The following is a 27499-nucleotide window of genomic DNA, read 5'->3' as shown; positions in this document are numbered from 1 at the left end:
CCCTGTGGTTCTCTGCTCTCTGTAGGGCCTGCCTGCTCCACATCACAGGGATGGGCAAGCAGGCCCTGCTGGGTGCTGCCTGCGGGCCCCACTTGCCTGTTCACAGGTTGCTGCCACTGCCACCCAGCAGGCCTTGCTGGGTGCTGCCTGTGGGCCCCACTTGCCTGCCTGTGGGTCACCGCTGCCACCGCCCAGCAGGCCCTCCTGAGTGCTGTCTGCAGGTCCTGCTTGCCTGCTCCCCAGTTGCCGCTGCCACCACCAAGCAGGCCCCTGCTGGGTGCTGCCTGTGGGACCTGATTGCCTGCTCCCTGGTTGCCACTGCCACCACCCAGCAGGCCCTGCTGGGTGCTGCCTGTGCCTCCACTTGCCTGTTGGGCTCACATTGCCGGGGTGACTCCTCCAGCTTCCTGCCCAGCTGCTATGTGCACCATCTTTGTTGCAGAGTGATGGTTAATTTGCATATTACTCTTTTATTAGCTAGGATAGTACTGGAAGTCCTAGCCACAGCAAACAGACAAGAAGAAATAAAAGGCATCAAAATTGGAAAGAAGGAAGTAAGTCTCATTATTCACAGATGACATGATATTGTACTTAGAAATGCTTAACTATGCCACAAAAAAATATGAGATTTAATAAAAGAATTCAGCAGTGTAGCAGGATACAAATTTAACACCCAGAAATTGATGATATTTTTATACACTGATAATGAATTTTCAGAAAAGGAAACCAAACAATCACATTTACCATTGCAACCAAAAATTAAGATACTTAGGAATAAACTTAACCAAGGAGGTAAAAACAAAAACAAAACAACTTTGACTTGAAAAATACAGGATGTTGAATAAAGAGATACAGGAAGATATAAACAAGTGAAAAATATATTGTGTTAATGAATTGGTAGAATTAATATCATTAAAATGTCCATACTACCCAAGGAGGCAGATTCAATGAAATCCCTTTATAAATAGCAACAGCATATTTCACAGATCTAAAATAAATACTCCAAAAATTTATATAGAACCAAAAATGACCCCAGTTAGCTACAGTAATTTTGAGAAAAAAGAACAAAGTTGGGAGGATCACAATACAAGATATCAAGTTATACTCCAAAGCCATAGTAATCAAAAGAGCCTGATACTGGCACAAGAACAGGCATATAGATCAATGAAACAGAACTGAGAACCCAGAAATTGACTGAAGCCATTATGCTCAATTAATATTTGACAAAGGAGGTAAGAACATACTATGGAGTCAAGACAGTATCTTCAATAAATATTATTGGGAAAATTGGACATAAAAGTGCAAAAAATGAAACAAGACCACCACTTACACCACACAGACGTGTAAACTCAGAATGGATAAAAGACTTAAATGTAAACATGGAAACCATAAAAATTCTAGAAGAAAACATAGGCAGCAAAATCTCAGACATCTCTAGTAGCAATATATTTACAGATGCATCTCCTAGGACAAAGGAAACTAAGGAGAAAAAACAAACAAATGGGACTACATCAAAATAAAAAAGCTTCTGCACACCAAAAGAAATCATTAACAAAATGAAAACAGATTCCACAGTATGGGAGAACATATTTGGCAAGGATACAACTGATAAAGGGCTAATACCCAAAATACAATATATAAGGAACCCATAAAACTTAAACAAAGGAAAACAAGCCCAAACAGGTTTGGCTCAGTGTATAGAGTATCAGCCTGCAGACTCCAGGGTCCCAGATTTGATTCCGGTCAAGGGCATGTACCTTGGTTGTGGGCACATACCCAGTAGGGAGTGTGTAGGAGGCAGCTGATCGATGTTTCTCTCTCATCGATGTTTCTAACTCTCTATCCCTCTCCCTTCCCCTCTGTAAAAAATCAATAAAATATATTTAAGAAAAAGGAAGACAATACAATTAAAAAATGGGCAAAGGACCTAAATATACACTTCTCCAAATAGAATATACAGGTGGCCAAGAGACATATGGAAGTTACTGTCACTAATCATCAGATAGATGCAAATTAAAATGACACTGAGGTATCACTTAACACCTGTCAGAAAGGCTACTATCAATAAATCAACAAATGACAAGTACTGGTGAGGATGTGGAGAAAAGGAAACCCTAGTGCACTGCTGGTGGGAATGCAGACTGGTGCAGCCATTAATGGAAAACAGTATGGAGTTTCCTCAAAAAATTAAACATGGAACTGCCATTTGACCCAGTGATCCCACTTCTAGGAATATATCCTAAGGAACCTGAAACACCAATCAGAAAGAATATATGCACCCCTATGTTCATAGCAGCATAATTTATGTATAATGGCCAAGACCTGGAAACAGCCCAAGTGCCCATCAGTAGATGAGTGGACGAAAAGCTGTGGTGCATTTCCTCCATGGAATATTTTGTGACAGTAAAAAAGAAGGATATCTTATCCTTGAGACAGCATGGAGGGACCTGGAGAGTATCATGCTAAGTGAAATAAGTCAGTCAGAGAAAGTCAAGTATCATGTAATCTCATTCATATATGGAATCTAATGAAAAAATAAACTGATGAAAAAAATGGATTCAGAGATCTAGATGCATGGACCAGACTGTGGAATCTCAGAGGGAAATCAGGGTAGGGTGGTTGGGTGGGAAGAGATCAACCAAAGAACATGTATGCATATATGCATAATTCATGGATGCAGACAATATGATGGTGAAGTCTTGGGGAAGGCTAGAAAGGGTCAATGGGGAATTAAATGGGACATCCTATATAATAAAAGAGAAACATGCAAATTAACCATCCCTCTGCTACACTCAAGCCACGCCCACACAGCCACACCCACCAGCCAATCAAGAGCAAGTATGCAAATTAACTCAACTAAGATGATGGCGGCCACAGAGCTGGAGAGAGCAGGAGGTTTAGGTTGCCTCCAGCAATGGAGGAAGCCAAGCTTCCCGCATGCCCTGGCAGACCTGGGCTCCGCTCAAGGCTACAAAGTTTCAATTATAGAAGATAAATAAATCCCAGAAAAAAAAGAAAAAAAGGAGAGACTGGGAGCTTTGGTCTCCGGAGGTGTGTGGCCAGCCTAAAAACGGCCCTCAGCCCCTCACCCAGACTGGCCAGGAACCCCAGTGGGGACCCCCACCATGATCCGGGAAACTCTTCAGGGCAAACCAGCAGGCCCCACCCATGCACCAGGCCTCTATCTACACTAATAAAAGAGAAACATGGTAATTAGTGTATGACTGCTACCCTTCCCATTGGCTAATCAGCATATCCTTATGCATATTAACTGTCAGCCAAGATGGCGGCCGGCAGCCAGGCAGCTGGAAGCGAACATGAGGCTTGCTTGCTTCAGTGAAGGAGGACTCCATCGTTCCCCGCCTGCCTTGCCAGCCTCTGAGCTGGCAGTTTGAAACATTCTAACAAATATAGAAGCCAAACAAAACCCCAGAAACCAGCTTTCAGCCAGCCGGGATCTCAGAGCTGGAGTTAAACATTGTTTCAATTATAGAACTCAAACAAACCAGATACCTGTTTTCAGCAGCGGAAGCCTCAGAGCTAGAGCCAGAGCTAAAGCTGGCCCAGAATAAAATAAAAAAAAGAGAAAAAAAAGGAGCGATTGGGAGCTTCAGTCAACAACCACCAGCCTGAAAGCAGCCCTCAGCCTCTCACCCAGACTGGCCAGGCACCCCAGTGGGGACCCCCACCCTGAAGGGTATGTGATCAGCTGCAAACAGCCATCATCCCCTCATCCAGGCTGTCCAGGCACCCCAGTGGGGACCCCCACCCTGATCCAGGACACCCTTCAGGGCAAACCAGCTGGCCCCCAGGCCTCTATCCTATATAGTAAAAGGGTAATATGCCTCCCAGCACCGGGATCAGTGGAGCCACAAGGCCTCCTGGCACCAGATCAGCGTGACAGGGGGCAGCGCCCAAACCCCTGATCGCCCTGCAGCTCTGTGTGTGACAGGGGGCGGGGCCACAGCCTCCCTATCCACCCTGCTCTGTTAGTGACAAGAGAAGGTGCCCCAACCCCCTGATCAGCCCTGCTCTGTGCCTGATAGGGGGGAGCTCCCCAATCCCCTGATCGTCCTGCGGCGATGTGTGTGACACGGTGCGGTACCCCAACCCCCCCCCCCACACACACACAGGCCCTGCTCTGTGTGTGACAGGGTAGAGCCATAACCTCCCCATCGGCCCTGCCCTGAGTATGACAGTGGCAGCGCCCCAACCCCCTGATCAGCCCTGCTCTGTGGGTGATAGAGGGTGGCGCCCCAACCTCCCCCCCGACGGGCCCTGCTCTGTGTGTGACGGGGTAGAGCCATAACCTCCCCATTGGCCCTGCCCTGAGTGTGACAGTGGCGGCGCCCCAACCCCCTGATCAGCCCTGCTCTGTGTGTGACAGGGGGCGTTGCCCTAACTCCCCTATTGGCCCTACTCTGTGCATGACAGGAGGGAGCTCCCCAACCCCCTGATGGGCCCTGCTCTGTGCATGACAGCGGGGAGCTCCCCAACATCCTGATGGGCCCTGCTCTGTGCATGACAGGGGGCAGCGCCCAACCCTCTGATTGGCCCTGCTCTGTGCGTGACAGGGTACGGAGCCCCAACACCCCTGATGGTCCCTGCTCTGTGCGTGACAGATGATGGCGCCGCAACCTCCCCATTGACCCTGCCTTGAGTGTGACAGGGGGCAGTGCCCCAACCCCCCAATTGGCCCCACACTGAGCATGACTGAGGGTGGCATCACAACCTCCCAATCTGCCCTGCTCTGTGCATGACAGGGGGCGGCGCCCCAACTCCCCAATCAGCCCTGCTCTGAGCCCGACCAGTGGCTGCACCTAGGGATTGGGCCTGCCCTCTGCCACCCAGGAGCAGGCCTAAGCCAGCAGGTCGTTATCTCCTGAGGGGTCCCAGACTGCGAGAGGGCACAGGCCTGGCTGAGGGACCCCCATCCCCCCCAAGTGAACAAATTTTTGTGCACCGGGCCTCTAGTGCTATATAATAAAAGGGTAATATGCAAATTAACTCTAACAGCAGAATGACTGGGAATGACTGGTCACTATGACACACACTGACCACCTGGGGGCAGACGCTCAATGCAAGAGCTGCCCATGGTGGTCAGTGTGCTCCCACAGGGGGAGCTCTGCTCAGCCACAAGCCAGGCTGATGGCTGCCAGCACAGAGGTGGTGGCAGGAACCTCTCCCACCTCCTCAGCAGCACTAAGGATGTCCGATTGCAGCTTAGGCCTGCTCCCTGCTAGCAAGTGGACATCCCCCAAGGGCTCCTGGGCTGCCAGAGGGGTGTCTGATTGCCAGTTCAGGCCCAATACCCCATGGAGCGGGTCTAAGCCAGCAGGTGGACAGTCCCCTAGGGGTCCCAGACTGTGAGAGGGCACAGGCTGAGCTGAGCCCCCCCCCCCACTGAGTGCACAAATTTTTGTGCACTGGGCCTCTAGTTCTATATAATAAAAGCCTAATACACCAAGTGTCAGGTCGACCAGACGGCTGTTCAACCAATCAAAGTTTAATATGCTAATGATATGCTAAGGCCACTCAGTCGTTGGCTATGATGGGCACTGACCACCAGCGGGCAGACAGTTGACCAGTTGACCAGTCGCTATGACGTGCACTGACTACCAGGGGGCAGACACTCCGACTGGTAAGTAGGTTAGCTTGCTGCTGGGGTCTGGCTGATTGGGACTGGGCAAGACAGGCTGGACTCACCCTGGAGCCCTCCTGTGGTCCCTCCCTGGCTGGCCATCCTCTCACATCTCTTCCCAGCCCCAACTGTGCATGGGTGGGGTCCCTCAGCCTGACCTGCACCCTCTCGCAATCCAGGACCCCTCAGGGGATGTTGGAGAGCTGGTTAAGGACTAATCCCGTAGGCCAGGCCCAGGGACCCCCACTGATGTATGCATTCATGCACCAGGCCTCTAGTATGTAATAATTTCAACAATAAAGATATAATTTTTTAAAAAAGAATTAGGACTTGAACCCTCAGACTCCCAATGAACATGATTCTTGTGTCCTCAATCTTTTCTCAGGTGTGGTCAAGACCTCAGCTATGAAATACTCTGCCTCATGAATATGCAAAAAAGAGGAGGTAGACTAGCTTAAATATGGATAAGTCTGTGTCCTGAGGCCACCACTCACAGCCACACCCTCCCCTACAGAATTGATCACAGCACAGCCCCTCACCATGGACTGGAACTCCAGAACCCTTCTCCTGGTGCCTGTGGCTACAGGTAAGGGACACCTGTCCCGGGGTTGAGAATAGGACCAGGGAGAGTCAAGGGAGATTTCCACCCACTCCTGTCTCCTCACCACAGGTGTCCACTCCCAGGTGCAGCTGGCTCAGTCTGGGGCTGAGGTGAGGAAGCCTGGGGCTTATCTGAAGGTCTCCTGCAAGGTTTCTGGGTACACATTCACCAGCTACTGGATTCAATGGGTGCGACAGACCCCAGGACAGGGGCTTGAATGGATGGGGGAAGTTAACCCTAGCAATGGAAACACAAATTATGCACAGAAGTTCCAAGGCAGAGTCTCCATCACCAGAGACACATCCATCAACACAGCCTACATGGAGCTTAGCAGTCTGAGAGCCAAGGACAAGGCCATGTATTACTGTGCTAGACACACAGTGAGGGGAAGTCAGTGTGAGCCCAGACTCAAACCTCCCTGCAGGAGAGGCTGTGGCCACCAGGGGTGCGCTCAGGGTCCTTGAACACAAAGAACATTACAGGAGCACATGCAGTTGGATGTCTGGCCTAGTTTCCTGTGTGGTTTCCTCTTCATGTCACAGTTTCCCTTAGGGAACCTCTCTGGATCCCTGATTCTGCACTTACCTCTGAGTCTCTGAGTTAGAAAGTCTGTTGTAAACAGAGACAACTTTCTCACATGGACAATCTGCAGAGAGTGTCTTTCAGACACACTTGTGCTAAAATGACTACTAATCACCAAATCTTCTGACCCACATCCCCTGAATCTAACAAGACACTCTCCTGACTCAACAGTGCAGCTCCTCTGAATGCTGGTCAGTAGGCACCAAGAGTATGCGAACCCAAAGCTAGAGAAGAAGGACCCCAGTTGGTGACACTCATTGTCTTATCATCATGCTCCTAGCACCAAGAGTGGGTGACACTAGGCAGAGACAAAGGGACCCACAACAGCTCAGTGAAAATATGCCAGCTGATGACCAACACACACACACAAAGGGGACATGGAATGTTTATTATGCTGATAGTTCAAATCCCTGAGAAGCTCAGGAAAGGCCCTTGAGGAAGTTAGATCTGCTTTCTTAGAGTCAATAAAGGAGACTGGGCCAGGGCTTTGATTTTGGTAAGGTGATGGGAAGGGTGAGGAATTCTGCTTCCAGGAGGTGGCTTCAATCTCACAATGACATCTAAAGATACCCCCAGCTGGGGATATGCTTGCAACCACAGTACATGCCCTTGACCGGAATCGAACCTGGGACCCTCGAGTCTGCAGGCCGATGCTCTATCCACTGAGCCAAACCAGTTAGAGTGAAAATTTGATTTTTTATTTGATTTTCCATGTCAGGGGAAGATGGAGAAGAGGCAACAATGAGCCATTGGTTGTTAAAGGTCAAATGAAAAAGATTATAGACTATGGCTACCCATTTTCTTACAACTATGAAAAATGAGCAAACATTGAGATAAAGTGTCCTTGTGTTCATACTAATACTAGGTCTACAGAAAATAAGAAGAATAATTATAGGGAAGCAAATGATGGTGATGATGATGACACTGATGATGGTGTTGGTATTGGTGGTGATGGTGAAGGTGATTTTAGAATTGGAAAGATTCTTGGTCCAATGTCTTGGTGGAATATGTACATTATCAAAGGTTATTGATTTTCGCTAAGGCCTGGTGTCAACATATATTTGGGCCTGGAGGGATTCAATCTCCAATGGTATCTGAAGAGTAGATACCTGTTTTCTTTCCTGATAAAAGAAAACACTATGTCTGTAGAAAATGAGCAGCATGATTATAAGTAAGAAAATCGTGATGATGATGACGATGACTATGATGATGATGATGATGATGATGATGATGATGATGATTACAATGAGGGTGATGGACTGAGAGAGGAGCCCTGGTCTAATGGAATGATGGCTCCTCATACACACAACATCACCATGACTTCTCCAGTGAGGGATGTCCACCTGCCCCTCAGTGTTGACAGATTTTATAAAAGGGACCCCAATGAATTATGCAGCTTGGATGGTCCATGGTGAGACCAGATCAGTAATGACCCCATAGGTATCCATGTGTAGATCCCCTGGACCTGGGAAGGTGTTACCTTCTAGAAGAGAGACACTAAGAATGTGCATGTAGGAAACAGGGATCCCCTTCCCATCACTTTGCAGTGACACGTTCCTTATTTCTCTTGATCCCTACCTTCAGAATGTTTAATGTTTCTACTTCTCACAAACTCCTGTTCCTAATTATTTAGGTATTTTCTACAATGATATAAGCTGTCTCTGTCATGCCCTCCCCTTCCTTGTGGACCTTCACTGGAGGAGACTTTAAACCCACATGTCCAGTAACCCTCTGTCCATGAATATCAGTCATATCTCTGTCATGTGACTCAAAACAAGCTTCCTCCCCTCACCCAGTTCCATAGTCACGTCCAGATTTATGGGTAGTTTGCCAGCAGCATTCCCCTCTGGTACCAGAACCCCACATTTCTCTCTGACAGGCCCACCTGGGCCAAGGTGAGGAGGATCATCCCTCAGGACATCCCACCACAGCTCTCCATTCTCCCTACCTCATGGTTCCCTCCTGGTCGTTATTCACTCAGGGGGATGTGCAAACCCTTCCCAATGTCTGGTTTCAATGATCAAAAAACTTTTAGTCTGATTTGCTTTGTTTCCCTCTAAAGGGGACCCATGTGGTTACAGGAATGTCCTAGCAGGTGGCCAGGGTAACCCTCATGTCATCACCCTTAGCTCCCTCGTCCCCACCTTAACCATGTCTGCAAAGTCCTGTCATATAAGGACACCCACAGGCCCCAGCGATGAGGAACTAGATATTCCTGATGTCAGGGTCCAGTCATCACAATCACCTGAGAATCAGGGCCTCCAAGGATCCTCAGGAACCTGGGGACGAGTGTGCTCCAGTCCCAGTGGCTGCTGTAACCAATCTCATGGACAGTGGAGGCTCAACATTTTCTGGTGAGTTCTTTGTAAAATCACCCAAAACAGGTCCCATTAAAGAAAATACTGATGAATTGAACTTTAATTAAAGTAAAATCATTTGTTCCACCAAATATTCCATCAAAGAAATTAAATGACAGGCTTAGTGAGAGACTGTAGCTCCAAATCAAGTGCCTGATGGAGAATGGGTGCATTACTCATTAAGGATGTTATATGTTATGGGGGAGAGCCCAGCACCCTCTCACCTCAGTGAGCATCCCCGGGCACAGTGCAGAGGGAGACAGGGAGTGAGTGATTTCTTATGGGGTTGAAGTTCCTTTTCCTGTGAGAAAAACTATCGTAGGAATTCTCAAATTTCCCTCACTCTGAACCCCAACATCACTGATAACACTAGACTGAGAAATCAGGTCACTTAACAAGCTGCCATATCATTTCAAAATATGAAAGATTCTCAATGGTACACATGCATAATCACTGTTTTTATTTCTGATCTCTTCTTCAGGTGAAAACATGATTATTTTAGAAATTATTAGTTTGGGGTCTTTGCAATAAGCCATAGACTTGCATAAGGGAAACTTTGCACAGTGTGTTATAAAACAAAAAAAAATTCAACATCAAGAATCAAGAGAATTCCTTTGTCCTGTGGTTGGGAAGGAGTAACTCATATCAAAGTAACGTCATAAATGAAGACATTGTGACAGAAAAAAAAAATGGCTGTGCTTTTCAAATGGTTTACAACAAGGTGAACATAATTAGCATATAGAATGACAATGATAAACATTTGTAATTGTAAATATATGTAAGTGTTGGATTTCAGAAGCTAAACAAACGGTAATCCCTATGAAATTTATTTGAAAAATGAATGGGAATTTACCAATGTAACCTACTCATCTAGTCCAACATTTCTTCTTCTGCTCAGGTGAGGTTGTCCTTGACCTAATCCCAATGAGTCTCATGACCTAGGTGGGCCCCATCCATGACTTACCTGTTGAGTGAGGTCAAGGAAAGAGATGCCCCAACATGGGGCCCAAAATGACCAGAGAATGCCGACCTCAGTCGCTATACTTATAAGGGAAATGCTGCCCCACATGCAAATTTCTCTTCGAGCTCCAGGTTAAATCCTCTCCTGGGCTGTGCAGACTCACACCTCTCCCCTCACACAGGGCTGAGGTCTCTGGGAAGGCAGAGCTGTGGTCTAGAAAAAGATGAGGCTTCTGGGTCTTCTCCTGTGTCTGGTGACAACCCCCCAAGGTAAGGGTCTCAAGGGTCAGGCAGGGGTCAGGGGATGGGGGTGACTGCACATGACTGACAGGACTGATTCTCCTTGTCCCCAGGTGTCCTGTCCCAGGTGCAGCTGCAGGAGTCGGGCCCAGGACTGGTGAAGCCCTCGCAGACCCTCTCCCTCACCTGCACGGTCTCCGGATTCTCCATCACAACCAGTAGTTATGACTGGACCTGGATACGCCAAACCCCAGGGAAGGGGCTGGAATGGATGGGGTGCATAAATAATAATGGAAACACTTACTACAGCCCCTCCCTCAAGAGCCGAACCTCCATCTCCAGAGACACCTCCAAGAACCAGTTCTCCCTGCAGCTGAGCTCCGTGACCACTGAGGACACTGCTGTGTATTTCTGTGCCAGACACAGTGAGGGGAAGTCAGTGTGAGCCTATACACAAATCTCCCTGAGGGAGACAGCAGGGCTGGGCTGCAGGGGCTGCTCAAGACACCAGGGGGCGCTCAGGAACCACAGCACAGAGAACAGCCCTAGGGGTTGGGGTAGAGGGAGCAGGGAGGGAAGGGCCTTCCTGTTGGGCACAGGGATTTCCTCTCAAGCTCTTAGCTGCCTCCAGGGAAGATTCTTCCTTCTCATATTCTTACCGCAGACAACAATGAAGGAGGGACATTTTCTGTTTGCAGGTGACATGTCTGCAGTGATGAGGACTCTCCTTCACCAAGTCTTTGTATTTTCTATTTCTCTTTCTCTGCAAGGACACCATCCTCATTGCTCTCCATTTCCTGGGTTTGTGAAACCTTCCCACCAAGAGACCCCAGTGCACCCCAGGCCCCTGTGTGCTGAGTTCAGGCCCCCAGACCCCACATTTCTCTCTGACAGACCCACCTGGCCAAGGTGAGGAGGATCATCCCTCAGGACATCCCACCACAGCTCTCCATTCTCCCTACCTCATGGTTCCCTCCTGGTCGTTATTCACTCAGGGGGATGTGCAAACCCTTCCCAATGTCTGGTTTCAATGATCAAAAAACTTTTAGTCTGATTTGCTTTGTTTCCCTCTAAAGGGGACCCATGTGGTTACAGGAATGTCCTAGCAGGTGGCCAGGGTAACCCTCATGTCATCACCCTTAGCTCCCTCGTCCCCACCTTAACCATGTCTGCAAAGTCCTGTCATATAAGGACACCCACAGGCCCCAGCGATGAGGAACTAGATATTCCTGATGTCAGGGTCCAGTCATCACAATCCCCTGAGAATCAGGGCCTCCAAGGATCCTCAGGAACCTGGGGACGAGTTTCCTTCCTGGGAACTGGGAGTTGTATGTGAGAGAGAGTGAGTGTGCATGTGTGTGAGTGTGCAAATGTTAATTTTCACATGTTTGTGACTGTGTGCAGGGTGTGTTCACATGTGTGTTTTAACCTTGCCCTGAGTCTCCCACAGCTCAGAGAACAAGGGCCTTTCCACATTTAAAGAGAATCAGGCTCCAGGGAAAGCCTGGCCCAATAGCCTCAGGGCTTTTATTTTGGTGAGATAGTAGGAGAGGGAGGAATTTTGCTTCCAGGGGCTTGTGTGGTTTCAATCTGCCAGTGACATCTAAAGACAAAACCATGGTTTCTTATCAGATTGCTGATGTATGGCATGTGAAGAGGCAAAAATAAAGCTTCAGTTGTCAGCAGTCAAACAAAAAATATGAATAGATACAGAATAAAGTCTTTACATTGAAAATTGCTTCAGAATTACAATTCTTAACAGATTAGGTGTAGAAGAGATGGGCCTCAATATACTAAAGGCTACATTTGAGAAACCAACAAGTGACATCCTGCTACATATAGAAAATTTCAAAGCTTTTCTTCTTACTTCAGGACCAAGACAAGGGCTCCCCTCTGACTACTTCTATTTATCAAAACTAGTAGTCCCTGTCAGAATAATTAGACAACAAAAAAATTTAAAATGTTCACATCAGAGAGAAACAAGTTAAAATGTTTCTCCTTATCTGTATGCAAATAACATGATCTTATACATAGAAAACCCTAAAAACTGTATGAGAAGCTAATAGAACAGGAATTCAGAGATGATGTAAGATACAAAAGCAACACAGAAATGGCTTGTACTCCTGCACCTTCTAATCAGAGTGTCTTCATGTCTCTATGGGGCTCTTTCAGAGGGAAGTGAGGAAAGAAAACTGGAACTGGCTGAACATCAACACGATGACAACCTAATGAGACTAGAGCCCTGGCCATGTGTGTCCTTGGTCTTGGTTAACCCCCCACCATGTTCCCAGGTAGCTTTCCCCCCACAATGTGGCACTGAGTCAGGTGCAGGTTTTAGTTGACCAGCACCATGTGGGGACCTGGTGACAGCAGTACCAAGGGTCACATGTGTAAGGGTTTGGCTAGTGACTCAGGCTGTGCAAGAATTCACAACTAAATAGAGAGATACAGAGAGGACTTTTATTTTAGTTTCCAAAAAGAGAAAGATCTCGTGTGTCACTAGTCAATACAGGGCAGGGAACAAAACCTGGCTTCCACTTTACAAGAGTAATGGCTGCTGTTGCTAGGTGACGAGGAAGGAAGAAGGATTTGGGACTGAAGTTGGGCAGATACCAGGGGGATTTTCTTGAAAAGTTACATTGTGTCGCTTTCCAGCAGACAGTTTTGTAGATGTCCCAGGGAGGTGTCTTATAAGTATATTCCCCAAGCCTGTAACATGCTTAGAGCACAAGGTATGAGGGTTTACAAGGATGCATGTTTGAAGCAGAGGGGTAAGGGGAACTCTCTACTAACCAGAGACTCCTTGGTGGGAATTAACCCTGAGTTCTGAAAACAGCGAACAGGGAAGCAAGAACGTAGCCTAGAGAGTAGCTCCTCTTGTACCTCAGTTTGAACAGAGGGGCTGTTTGAATCAGAGGAGCTAACAATTTTGGGTTTTAATGATCAGGAGATTCTCATAAATTATGGTGGACACTGGAATGAAACAGGAAGGCCCTTTTCCTGTCATTATAATCAGTTTTCAAATCATAGCATTTTCATGACCTAAACTTAATTATTTCTAAACTAGAGGCCCGGTGCATAAAAATTCGGGCACTCGGGGGGGTCCCTCAGACCAGCCTGCACCCTCTCACAATCCAGGACCCCTACGTTAGGGTCCCTAGGCCTGGCCTGAGACCAGGGCCTATTGGGGCTTTCCTTCCACCTGCTTCAGGCAGCTGGCCCCACCCCCGCTGTTGCCACTGCTTGCCTTCTGTGCAATGCTGCCCCCCTCCCCTGCCACCAGTGGCCTCCCTCTGCAGGCAACAGGCTGGGGTGCAATGGCTTGCCTGGGCTGGGCCTCCCTCTGCTGGGTGATCGCTGGCTGGCTGCACACCTGCCACAGCCTTACTGCTGGTGGCCTGGGCCTCCCTCTTTCTTTGCTGGGGCGAGGCCAGCCCAGTGAGTGGCCATGGTGGTTCTAGTCTCTGGTTGTTCAGTTCATTACGCTTATGGTGGCTGGCCTTTTATTATATAGGATCATTACTGATATCTTCATGAAACACACCAGGTTATGACTGAGATTCTTCTATATCCCAATGTATGAAACTGGCTCTACAACAAAGTCTAGAGAATAAACACCACAAAGGAGGCTGTGCAGCCACTACACGTCCAGCACTAAACTCCCCTGAAGGAACAGAACCCGGGAGCTCTCTCTGTGTCTCTATAGTTCATGCTTCTGGTTCCCAGTGACCCGCACAGGTGCTTCTCTCTCCCCAACACTTGGTCCACTGCTCTAGGCTCACACTCTGGACTTAGTTTATCCTCTGATCACCTTGTAGGGGAAATAGTGTCAGATGGAACTTCCTGTCTCTTGAACATGAACCTTCTCACTTTTCTTTCTCGGGTTGTTAAGGTTGGTTCACCTTGGTGTGTTTATTATTGGTGACTGTCAAAGGCATCTCAGTTATATTTTGACCTCCATTTTATTGTATTAATTGTTCAAATTTTTATTTTGATTAATAGTATGAGAGATGGACTTTTAAAACAATTGAATTTTATGGAAAATGAAAAGCAAATAAATTAGAGCCATGTTAAAGTAAAAGATCAGCTAAATGTTTACACTTAAGGAAAAGAGATCCATAGATAAATTTGATTCCAGTCTTTTTAAGATGTTGAAGTCCTGCCCTGACTGGTCTGGCTCAGTGGATAGAGAGTTGGCCTGCGGACCAAAGGGTCCTGGGTTTGATTCTAGTCAAGGGCATGTACCTTGGTTGAGGGCATATCCCCAGTGGGGGGTGTGCAGGAGGCAGCTGATCGATGTTTCTCTCTCATCGATGTTTCTAACTCTCTATCTCTCTCCCTTCCTCTCTGTAAAAAGAATCAATAAAATATGTTTTTAAAAGAATAGGAATAGGAACACTCTTTAAATAATTTAAAAAGATAAAGTTGAAGTCCTTTGAACAACATTGCTATGAACTGGTCCAGAGCATAACAACATATAGGAATGATTAACAAGGGGGGGTGATCAGGACACGTTTCCTTGGTCTGCTTTGATGATGTCATCCAAATGCAGCATCACCTCTGCTGCTTCAGCTGCACTCAGAAGAACCTGCACTTCACTTGGACACTGTCTGTGATTCCCAGCACTGCCATCCCCAATAGCACCTTCCTTCATATCCAGTCCAGCAGTTGCATTGCCTTCACGATGGGCAGCTCAGAGCTGTGCCACCAGATCTGCACTGTCTCAGCCTGAGTTACCAGCTCTAACAGTAGGCGACATCCTCAGAGCTAGAGCCTAAGAATCCATTGCAGCAGCTTCTTTACCTGGTGTTTTATTGGAAGTGGTGACACAGCATGAGCCAGCAGCAGCTCAGAACAGCCTCCTCCATAAACTGTTCTAGAAGCTTTCACAGTGTGTGCAAGAACACAAAGAGCATCATGCAAAGATCTTTCTGCTTCATCTAAAATGTGCTGAGTGGCACCACAAAGAACAATAGTGTGATAATCACCAAGGGCTACCCCAGAAACATGAATGAGGTGGCTTCTCCAATCATGACTTCCTCAAAGAGCTTGCAACTTCCAAGCTTCACTAGTTCTGAGTGGTCAAAGGAAGATGAAATTTCACCACCTGTGACAGAGCCAGGTGTTCTACATGTTCAATAGCCATACCCCAGCATCACCAAAAACCAGCTCAGGATAATTAGAAATTTAGTGCCTGTTAAAGCAATTTATCCCATGCTTAACAATACCTTCAACTTTCTCCTTCATGTTTTTTTTTTTCATTTTCCACTTGTTTTATTTTAGCAATCTTTGCTGTAGAATCAACCCTTACACGGGAACCAAATATCTTTATTTTGACTGTATTCATACCAGTATTTTCAATAAGAATTTTAGCATTTTCAATTCCTTTTGGTTGATTAACTCCATTTTTTTTATCCAACATAAGGCCTTTATCTAAATAGGAATCCACCAGACTTCCTCCTAGCTTGTTGATGACATGAATTGCCTGCAGATTACCAGAGTCCTTCAATCAGAGAACAGCTTCTACAGCTAACTTTGTAGAGTGATCTTTGTGATGAGTAAGACGTTTGAAGGATAATGTTCCTGCAATGTTCACTAAATCTTGGCAGGATTTATCTTCATCAGAACCATGATCAACTGCTGAATTGAACAGAGCCTGTCTTGCTGCCTTTATGGATTCTCTCCAAACTGCAATGATAGTCTGAAGATGAGTCTTTTTTGAAATTAAATATTTTGCTTCCCTTAGTCATTCTGCTGCTAATACAATAACAGAGGTAGTGCCATCTCCAGCTTCATCATCCTGAACTCTTGACATATCAACTAACACTTTAGCTGCTGGATTATCAACACCGATTTTTTTTTTTTTAGGATAGTTGCAGCATCATTGGTCACCATAAGAGAGGCTTCTCATCCACTGCTTCCCAGGATTGTGCCCATGCCTTTGGGTCCCAAGGTGCTCTAGACCAAGTCTCCCATAGCGATGGATGAATAAAAGAAGACAGACGAGCTGTCTCTGCTCTCACTTCATCAGTGCCAGCCTGGAAGGTGTTGACAGGTGCCAGGGAAAGGGACGCCATGATTCCAAAGAGGTGACCACTCATGCTTCTCCCTCTCAGGTCACAGCCTGGATCCCAGGGGAGAGAAGATGGATGTGTCACCACAGGCTCTGCGCAGGGAGCGGGGCCTTGGCCGCTCACATTGGAAGGGTTGACCTCCATTTTCTCATGTGACCACATCTGACTTTTCCCACAGGGTCTACCACTTTCACTCCAATGTGATCAGTGTCCCTCTACAGTTGCTAATTTCCACAGCATCACAGCTCATTTCCCCAGTAGACTCACTCCTTCCTTCCTGGGAATGAGATCACCTGAGTAACCCACACAAACCCACATACACAAGGGACACCTGGTGTATATCCTTCTCTGTGCTCAACAGTGTGTGCCAGTCTCCATTCAGGCAAACCTTCCACCTCTAGCCAGGTCAGACCCGTGCACATCTGTAAAAACCAAAGATCCAGGGACCCTGAGGAGAACGGCCTCACCTGCTCTGGGTGTCAGGTGCTCTCCTCTCTGCGGCCCTGGGCCAGGCCAGGCCCCATGTCCAGATGCTAAACAAAGGCCCAGCGTGTTCTCCTTGAGCTGCTCTTGGGAGCTCTTCAAGGAGCTGCATCCAGGAGTTATAGTTTATGACTTAATCATCCAACAAGATTATTGGCTACCCAGGTGGTAAGACTTTGCACTCAAGGCTTTGTATATGAAAAAATGGAGGAAATGACCTTTCAGAAGCTAAAAGCAATAGATGAAAATCACCCCCTGCAGAGGTGGGCCCACTTTCTAGTCTCTCAGAGTGAGGAGGGCTGTGCTGTTCCCTCCACTGTGACTTGCTCATATGATCTCGGGCACAATCCTAGAATTCACAGGCACGGGGTCTCAGGAGCTGTATTTAAGGGGCCTGGTTCCTGGACAGGGAACTGTCCTCTGTCCATGGTGAGTTTGTCCCTGTGCTCACCGCTCCCTGCAGCTCCACTGCCAACAGTCACGGAGGGTCCCCCACAGATATCAGAAAACATGTTCCCTGAGCTAAACAGGCACTTCTTTGTCGTATGGTGCACACTCCAGGATGCTGAGTGTGCACACCAGGCCGCATAATAGTACCTCCCACGTGCAAGCTGTGACCTGGCACTAGAGGCCTGAGCTGCAGAGGGTTATGTTCCTCAGGTTCTTCCCTGAGGTGGCCACCTGAGGTCCAGGGCGTCCTTGCAGAGAACCACCTGCGTGCAAGTAGCAGGACTGGGGCTGCCACTTTTTCAGAAATGCCAGGGAAGGCTTCCCCATGGCAGACATGCCTGCCTTGTCTCAGGAAGCTGGTTCATACACCTGTACTCAGACCATAAGGTTCAGAACAACCACTAGGGAACACTGTCATCTCCACAACCCTGTCCCAGGATGTCTCCTTAGGGTTTTATGTGCAACCTGCACTGGAGAACCTTAAAAAGTCCCACTGTCCATCCTGGCAGAGTGTGTGTACCACTAGTCACAGACAAGATTCTATGTCTAGACCTGTCATGGCCCCTGAGTCCTGGCCAAGGCACCCTGGTCCAGAGGCCCTCCCCATGCGACCTCAGGGAGGTAGGAGCCTCCTGGCAGCTCAGACAGGTCCTCAGGGGAAGACATGCAAATGTGGCGCCTCCTCTGCTCATGAAAGCCTGCCAGGCAGGGTCCCTGCAGACCCTGGAGAAGAGCCCTCCTGTGTGAGCCCCTCAGTGTCAACATCATGGGGTCTGTGCTCATCTGGGCTGCCCTTCTCTTCGCTGTCAAAGGTGCGACCCTGTGGATCAGGCTCATGGGGACTGGGTCACACGGGGCAGTTCTCAGTCTGTGTCTCTGTTTGCAGGTGGCCTGTGCCAAGTTCAACTAGTCTAGTCTGGGGGAGGCGTGGTGCCACCCATGATGTCTCTGAGCATCTCCTGCAAAGCCCCTGGATTCACCTTCACTGACTACCACATGTACTGGGTCCACCTGGCTCCAAGGAAGGGGCTGCAGTGGGTGGCAAAAGTGAGTCAACCAACTGGAGATAAGCAGTGGTATGCTCCAGCAGTTCAAGGAAGATTCACAATCTTTAGGGACAACCCTATGAGCACCGTTTCTTTTAAAATGACTAAGCTGACATCTGAGGACACAGCCCTGTACAAGAGACACAGTGAGGGGAAGTCACTGTGAGCCCAGACACAAACCTCCTTGCAGGAGTGGCTGTGACCACTAGAGGGCGCTCAGGACCCACTAAGCACAGCTCACAGCCCAGGTGCAGGTTTAGATTGTCCTTAAGGGTGGTTTCCTGTCAGGTGTGGGGTGGCATGATCACTCTCTGAATTACAGAGATTTATTGGAGGAGGAGGAAAACTTTGTCACACCGACAGAAGGCAGCGGCAAATGCCTTTGCTTACTCCTGTCCCTAAATGCCAATTAATCATGAAATCTTCTGACTCAGGTCCCCTAAATCTATCAAGAGGCTCTAATGACTCAACAGTGCAGCTCAGCTGAAAGCTGGACAGCCTGAAGGACCCCAGTGGTGGTGGTGACAGTCATTGTCTTGTCATCATGTCATAGCACCAAGAGTAGGTGACACCAGGCAGAGGCAGAGGGAGCCACAGCAGCTTGGTACAGATGTGCAGGCTGATGACATACACTCACACCAAGGGACGTGGAATGTTCATTATGTTCATAGTTGAAATCCCAGGGAAGCTCAGGAAAGGCCCTTGAGGAAGACAGACATGCTTTGATGGAGCCAGGAAAGGAGATTGGCCCAGGGCTTTTATTTTGGTGAGGTCATGGGGATAGAGAGGAATTCTGCTTCCAGGGCATGGTTTCAATTTCACATTAGCATCTAAAGCAGCGGTTCTCAACCTGTGGATCGCGACCCTTTGTGGGTCGAACGACCCTATCACAGGGGTCACCTAAGAGCACTGGAAAACACATATATAATTACACATTGTTTTTCTGATTCATCACTGTGCTTTAATTATGTTCAATTTGTAACAATGAAATTGGGGGTCACCAAAACATGAGGAACTGTATTAAAAGGTTGCGGCATTAGGAAGGTTGAAAACCACTGATCCAAAGAGGAAACTATGATTTCTTATCCGATTTCCCATGTAAGGGGCAGGTGGAGAAGAGGCAGCAATAAGCCATCAGTTGTTAGAAGTCAAACAAAAAAGAAAATAGAGTAATGCTATGTATTTTACTTAAGAACTATACAAAATGAGGAAAATTGAGAAAAATAGTCCTTTTATGTGTACAAAAACCAAGTCTAAAGAAAATGAGAAGAATAACTATAAGTAAGCAAATGACAATAAAGATGGTGATGATGATGATGACAATGATGATGGTGGTGGTGGTGGTGATAATGACAATAGGTATGGAAAAGAATCTTGGTCCAATGTCTTGGTGGGAATCTATCATCAGGTTTTCCAAAGGCCTGTGTCAACTTAAAGTGGGGCCCTTGGGGTCTCAATCCCCAATGATATCTAAGGAGTAGATGCCTGCTTTCTTTTCTGATAAAAAGGAATTGTGTTTGCACAACCACCATGTCTATAGGAAATGAGAAGAATGATTATAAGGAAGCAAAATGTGATGATGATGATGATGACGATGATGACGACGACGATGATGATGAAGATGATGGACTGAGAAAGTACCAGGACTGACCAGAAGATCCAGAGTGACAGATGAATGGATTACTCTGACACACATTTCTGTGAAAGAAAAGGTTAAGGAGCTGCTTGGCAGGAGGCACCTAAACAGCCCCAATTGCCTGTCACCTTAGGCTTTTACTGGTAATAACAGCCTGAACTAAAATTAACCTCTAGATAAAATCAGCAGGGTAAGTATCCTTGAGAAATCACATGCTTCTACAAGGTCTGGTCTTAAAGACTAAAGATAGAGATTCCAGTAAAACACCCGGGGGCTCGGACTCGTTTGGAAAAGTCAAGGCAGGGGCTTCTTCCTTTGGCGAAGTCCTCCTAGAGGCCCCCGGCCTTTTGGAGAATCCTCCTTATAGACTTTCCAACCAAGTCCCATGCTTCCCCACAAAACAGGAGACCAGGTCTAATGGAATGATGGCTCCTCATACAGAAACACCTTCACCATGGAACCTCCAGTCAGGAATGTCCACTCTTCCCTGTAAGAGTTGACAGATTTATAATGGGCCCCCAATGAATTATGCAGTTTTGTTGATTCATGGTGAGGCCATGTGAGTAATGACCCCAAAAGTGTCCAAGTCCTAATTCCCAGGAGTGGGAAGGTGTTACCTTCTAGAACAGAGACACTATGAGGATGTGCATGTAGGAAACAGGGATCCCCTTCCCACCAGTCTGAAGTGACACATTCCTTATTTTTCTTGATCCCTGCCTGCGTGGTCTTTAACGTTCCTACTTCTCACAAACTCCTGTTCATAATTATTCAGGTATTCCTTACAATGATACAAGCTGTCTCTGTCGTGGATTGCACTTCCTTCTGGGCCTGCGCTGGAGGAGGCTTTAAACCCACATGTCCAGTAACTCTCTGCCCATGAACATCAGTCATGTCTGTCATGTGACTAGAAACAAGTCCAGCTTCCTCCCCTCACCCACTTCCACAGTCACAGCCGGAGTTTTGGGTAGTTTCCCACCAGTGTTCCCGTCTAGTACCTGAAACTTCTCCAGTACCTGTAGCCAATCCACAAGGACTGTGGAAACTCAGAATTTTCTTAGGAATTCTTAGTAAAATCACCCAAAAGAGGACTCATCAAAGAAAGTACTGATGAATTGAACTTTAATAAAATAAAATAAAAAACATTTGTCCCACCAAATATTCCATCAAAGGAATCAAATGATAAGCTTAGTGAGAGAATATCTTTCAGAATCATGTGCCTGGTGGGAGAATGCATGTACTACACACGAAGGATGTTGTATGTTATGGGGGAGAGCCTGACACCCACTGACCACAGTGAGCATCCCCAGGGAAAGGGCAGAGGGAGGCTGGGAGTGAGGATTTCCTGTCAGAATTGAACTTCCCTTTCCTATAAGAAAATGTGTGCTCGGAATTCTTCAATGTCCATCTCTCTGAATCCCAACATCACTGATAACACTAGACTGAGAAAACTGGTCAATCTCCATCTATCAGCATTTCAACATATGAATGTTTCAGGGCTGTACACACACATATCACTATTTTCATGTCTTGTGTTTTCTCTATTTAAAACCATCATTATTTCTGATGTAACTAGTTTGGGGTCTCTGCAAACAGAAGATTGAGCTAAGGAAGCTGTAGACACAATTATAAAATTTGCAGCATCAAGAGTCAGGGTTGTCCCACCTGCCTGGGATTGGGAAGTAGTTTATCAGATCAAAGTAACGTGATAAATTAAGACATAAAATATTAAAAATGTCTGTTCTTTTTATTTTTTGCACCAGGATAAAAAGTGTTTGTATTACATGAGACTTAAAAATTTACAAATTGTGGATACACTAGGGTTCTGAGATTCAAAAATGGTCAAAACAAAAGCTAATCCATTTTGCATCTGTTTGAAAGATGCATGAGAAGGACACATATTTAATACCCTTTGTAATACTTTCAGCAAAAAAAAAAAAAAAAAGATGCATGAGAAGGTAAAAGCGTAACCTGCTCATCTAGTCCATGTTTCCTCTTATACTCAGAAAGGTGAGCCTGTGCTTTGACCTGAATCCAATGAGTCTCATAACTCATGTGGTCCCCTGTTCCTGTCTTACATGCTGAGTGAGATCAAGGGATGAGATGCCTCCACACAGGCCCCAGAAAGACCAGAGTAACCTGAGCCTCAGGCCCTACACTTATAAGAATAGGGCTGCGGCACAAGCAAATTTCTCTTCAAGCTCCAGGGTAAATCCTCTCCTGGGCTGTGCAGGTTCACAGCTCTTTCCTCACACAGGGTTGAGGTCCTTGGGAAGGCAGAGCTGTGCTTTAGAAGAAGATGAGGCTGCTGGGTCTTCTCCTGTGTCTGGTGACAGCCCGCCAAGGTGAGAGTCTCAGGGGTCAGACAGGGGTCATGGGAAGGCTGTGACTGCATGTGACTGACAGGACTAATGCTCCTTGTCCCCAGGTGTCCTGTCCCAGGTGCAGCTTCAGGAGTCAGGGCCAGGACTGGTGAAGCCCTCACAGACTCTTTTCCTCACCTTCACTGTCTCTGGATTCTCCCTAAAGAGCTATGGTGTACACTGGAACCACCAGGGTCCAGGAAAGGGCCTGGAGTGGGTCAGGGCTGTAGGACTGATGGAAGTACAAACAACAACCCAACACTTAAATCCCGCCTCAGCATCACCAGGGACACATCCAAGAGCCAAGTTTACTTAACACTGAAAAGCATGAGAGTTGAGGAAACGGCCGTGTATTACTGGGCAAGACACAGACAGTGAGGGGAAGTCAGTGTGAGCCCAGACAAACCACCCTGAGGGAGACAGCAGGGCTGGGCTGCAGGGGGCACTCAGGACACTAGGGGGTTTCAGGACCCACAGATTTTGTGTTATGGCTCAGGAGCAGTTGCAGGTGGTGTTTATGGCTGTTTCCTCTGAGGGTCCTGGGCTTCCTCTCCATATAACAGTTTCGCCCAGATTCTCTCTACACCTATGGTCCTGTGACTACCACGACAGTTTTATAAAACTGTAATAATTAGTAGGGACTTGCTCACATGTACCACAGGAGGCATTTTTCATTTGGAGGAAGAAAAATGCAGAGGGGTTGGTGAGCCTGGGGAAACCGTCATCACACATCAAACTCTGTGAAAATAAAATGTGGAACTTGTGTGAACCTCCCTGCATTCCAGGAAGGCCAGCAAGTCTTTTGGAAATGTCTTCAGCCAGAACGTTCCTTCAGATGATTCCCAAGTCTCCCAGCAATGGCCCTGCCTTAGTGTCACCGCTGAGCTCAGCCATTGTCTGGGAGTTGTTCTCAGCTTTGTCTTCACCCAAATCCATGGTGGATTTCAGGGAGCATCAGCTTGAACCTGTTCCTTGTGCTCCTGGTGTTGCAGGGAAGGAGGATGCATTCTCAGGACAACACACTTTATGAATTCTAAACAAGATAACATGGTTTTATTTCATTCTCTTGGGTGGCACATGAAATAAATAGTTGGTCTGCAAACAACTGCAATTTCCACACTGACCCAAATGCACTGCCCCTTAGTTCTGTGAGATGTCCTGCTGGCTGAGTGTAGCCTCTCACAGGAGGAATTGTTAAATGTGTTGAGAAGACTTGTTCCTGTTTCCATTGGTTTCTCTCCATACACAGAAATCTTCAGTGGATTAACTTTGTAAGATTCTTCAAAAAAATCCCTTTCTTCTTCAAAGTTGAAAGCAGACATGTGTTTGACTGCTGATTCTCAGGCAGAGGCTGGTCCCGTTCACCACAGAGCCAGCAGAGAGCAGCTGGGACTGCAGTTTATAGAGGCAGTTCTTTCCCTGGGTGGGGACTTTGAGGTGCTCCCCTGTCAGTTCATGTTGCTCAGATCTACCTGTGAGATGCAGAATTAGGATGCCAGTTAGGCTGTCACTGCTCAGCTCACCGTATGTGCAAGTGCTGCCGACTCCCTGTGAAGTTCAACAGTTAGGTTTATCAGTCCTATTATTTGTTGCTTCAACTAGAAATTTCCCCCTGACTTTGCAGCTGGGTATAACTTAAAAAAAATAATAATAATTGAAATAATAGCTAAAGCCTCTCAGCAAAGAAAAGTCAATGCCACATGGATTCAAGAGTGAATTCTATCCAAATTTCAAAGAAAAAAAACAGTATCTTATCAATCAGTTCTTCTGAAACATTTCCAAGAATTGCAAAAGAGGATAAACCTCCAAACTCATTCATTGAGGTTTGAGGAATGGCTGATGAGTATTGTTAGGTGACCCAGGAAAGCGGCGGCGAGGAAAGCAAAGAGAATCGAGTGAATCAGAAAGAAAAAGGAGAAGTTTATTTGCGTTCTCGGGCGAGACCCACCGGCCCAAAAGGTGGGGCCAGTGAATTTCGCGACTTCAGGGAGGGAGGGACATCTCTTTATTCAGGTGTTTGGTGAGGGCGGGGGCCTGAACTGAGGAAGTGCCCGCAGCAGGGATCATCACACATTCAACTGAGGGAGTCTCGGCCGCAGGGGGTGGGCGGCACATTCAGGAATGGGTCAGTATCTTGTGCGGGGATCTCTGTGAACTTCAAGGAGAAGCAGGTATCTGTGTCTGGCACGCTGACCCGTGAGAGATTCCAGATCTGTGAGAAATTCCAGAGGAAGTCCATTGTCTCATCCCATGTCCGCATGTATCCGATCCCGGGCTCCCTCCGACCTAACATCCCGGCCTTTTGGTGATAAGGGTCGGCGACTCTCTGACTGCTTCCAGCTGAACAAGGACGACGAGGGGGGGCGGCGGTTAAAGGCCGGGGTTAGGCAGAGTCGGGTCGGAGGGGAGCCGAGTGTAGGGATGGAGCAGGAGCTGATTCACAGTCACCCGTGACATCTCTGCGATCCGGGAGCGGATGAACTTGAGGAGGCACGGGGCTAGGAGAAAAAAGACACAGATGAGAATCAGGGGCCCTATCATGGGCAGGACCCAGGTAGCTAAGGGGCTTTGGAACCAGCTGAAAGGGGAGTTGTCCTGGAAGTGTCCTGCATGTAGTTCTTCACTCAGCTTAGTCAGGGTCTGTACATTTTGCTCCACTACTCCAGACTCATTGATGTAATAACAGCATTCCTCCTGAAGGAATATGCAGGTTCCTCCTCTTTCTGCAGTCAGAAGGTCTAAGGCGCGCTGGTTCTGTAGGGCTACTTGGGCTACTGATGTCACTTGCTGCTGTAGGGAGGCTAAAAGAGACAGTAGTAGACTCCAGGGCTAACTGGAGCTTGTCATTAAAGTACTGAGCAGTGACCAGACTGTTCCCGAGGGCCCCCCAGTGAGGCCTATTGAGGCGGCGATACTCACCCCTAACATGACAGGGAGGAAGGGAGCCCGGTGCGTCTGGGGGCGGGATGGAGGGAGCAGCCAGGCGAGCTCCAACTCTCCATACAAGGTTAGTTGGGGAACGACTGTGACCATGAAGCAAGGCCCAGGGTCAGGGGTTCATGCAGTTGCTTAAGGTGCCGTTGCACCAAAAGACGGTACCTGGTCTGGCCTTGGTGAGGCTGGATGCGGTGTGGTTTCGGGTACAGTTCTAAATGACTTGTCCCCCAGTTACCGGATTACTGGTCTGGTAGCATATCCATGGGGGCAGGGTGGGCTCTGGAGTTTCGGGTTCCCAAAGGGGAATGCCAGCCACGGGAGGCTGACATTCACCTTTCCCTTGGGGTCTTGGAGAAGTTGTGAGTGGGACGGCAGCCAGCAAAGACCTGCCGGGTGACTTGTTTGCCGTTCTGATAGTAGGTTTCACGGACCTTGAACCTCCACACATAAGCGGGTGGGGGTTGGTGTAGGTTGCTCAGGGCCGGGAGGAGAAGGAGGGGGAGGACGGCTAAGGCGGACCTTAGTGGGACCCAATACATCACATTTATAGAAGTCATGCTGCTCCAGGGTCCTCTTGAGCCTGGAGAGGTGGTGCCACGATGGGTCGCCAAGCTGCTTGGCCGCGGTGGGGGCTGTGAGGATTACAGTGTGAAGTCCTGTCCACCTAGGCTCCAAGGCTTGTGGATGTAGGTTCTTAAGGAGGACCGAGTCACCAGGGTGAAGGGCTGGTCCTGGGAGTCCTGGTCGGTTGGCTCTGGCTTGGGCAGAAACCTGTTCTCATGTTCTCGGAGCACTTGCCTGGGTAAAGACAGATATGGGAGATACATACCCAGGGGAGGGGGATCAGTAAGGAGACGGTGGTTGAGCAAGAAGGGTCAAAAGGGCTCAAGAAGGTGGGGCTCCTTGGTGTAGCCCGGACTTCTGGTCGGGGCCATGGGCAGGAGGTCCGGTCCAGGAGCTGCTAATTTCTAGAGAGAGTTTAGTTAGATGGTCCAATAGGTTGGAATTGAGTGGCTATGATGAGGGTTCGAGCCAGTGACAGAGAAATCCAGCAGGATGTAGAGAAGGGATTGATGTTAGAGAGTAGATGGAAAGTTGTGTTGATGAGTGTGGGCATAGGAGTAGGTCCAGGATTCATAAATAGAGAGTGACACTAGAGGATTTCCCATCCCAAACAGTAGAATCGATGACTCCCTCATCATTCCGTATCTGTTTCACCTGAAAATATGAAAAACCTGAGAAAAATTGGAGGGTTGCTTGCCAGGTAAGAGCCTGTGAGGAATGATGAGTCATCTGGTCCTGGATGGTGTCGCCGAATCTTCTTCGGGGATGGTGGGAGGCACTCGGTGAGCCTGAGAGAGGTAGGCATTGCAGTGAAAGTGGGAGGAAATATTAGAATACGCTGCTATCCAAGGGAAAATGGAAGGAGCAGTGGAAGCCAGGGACCTGGAGGCTGGAGAAAAGGCTGGGAGGGAGGGAGCAGGTCGCGCAGCCTGTTCCCAGGTCTCTAGCCGCTTGGATTTTAAAACTGCCGCATTTTTCCTTTGGGAAGGGTGGCGGGGGATGGGTGGAGATTAGAGCAGTTTTCAGTTCAAAGGAGGAGACAGTGTGGAGGAGATAAAGAGATAAGGCATTCACGGCGGAGACAGAGACTGAGCTAGGCGGAGACTGAGCTAGGCGACTATGGTCTGGGACAACTGGGCCCCATGACAGGACGCATGGCAGTGGAGGATCGGTGTCCCTGTAAAGGGAGGGGGCCAGGAGTGGAAGGAGCAGGGAGGCTGAAGGGCAGAGTGGCCGCTAGGATGGTGAGGATATCTCGTCCTAACAGGGGCACGGGGCATGAAGGCATGACTAAGAACGAGTGGGTTATAGGGCTATGATGGAGGCCAGGAAGGGGTCCGGTGGCCAGAGGGCAGGTGGATTTGCCGTCAATACCCATGTCCGAGATCTTGGAAGGATAAAGGGGCCCTAAAAAGGAGGGCAGGACAGAGAAGGCAGCCCCCGTATCGACCGGGAAGGTGACCCATTACCTTCATTGTGACCCGAGGCTCAGCGAGGGTGAGAGGGTGATTGGAGTCATCGAGGCTGGGCTTCTTCAGTCTTCAGCCAGTTTCAACATGGCCAGCGGT

At 48.0% G+C, this 27499-nt stretch overlaps 1 pseudogene; it reads right to left on the bottom strand.

Annotated features, from left to right (window-relative positions):
- Positions 1-14885: 14885 nt before the first annotated feature.
- Positions 14886-16458, bottom strand: LOC138999364 (T-complex protein 1 subunit beta pseudogene; annotated as a pseudogene).
- Positions 16459-27499: the final 11041 nt, after the last annotated feature.

Source organism: Myotis yumanensis, unplaced genomic scaffold (genome assembly GCF_028538775.1).
Source record: "Myotis yumanensis isolate MYYU_CA2020_CCGP unplaced genomic scaffold, mMyoYum1.0.hap1 SCAF_22, whole genome shotgun sequence".
In the NCBI taxonomy this organism is placed as follows: Eukaryota; Metazoa; Chordata; class Mammalia; order Chiroptera; family Vespertilionidae; genus Myotis; species Myotis yumanensis.
The sequence above is the reverse complement of the archived record's forward strand: the minus strand, read 5'-3'. Positions and strand labels throughout refer to the sequence as shown.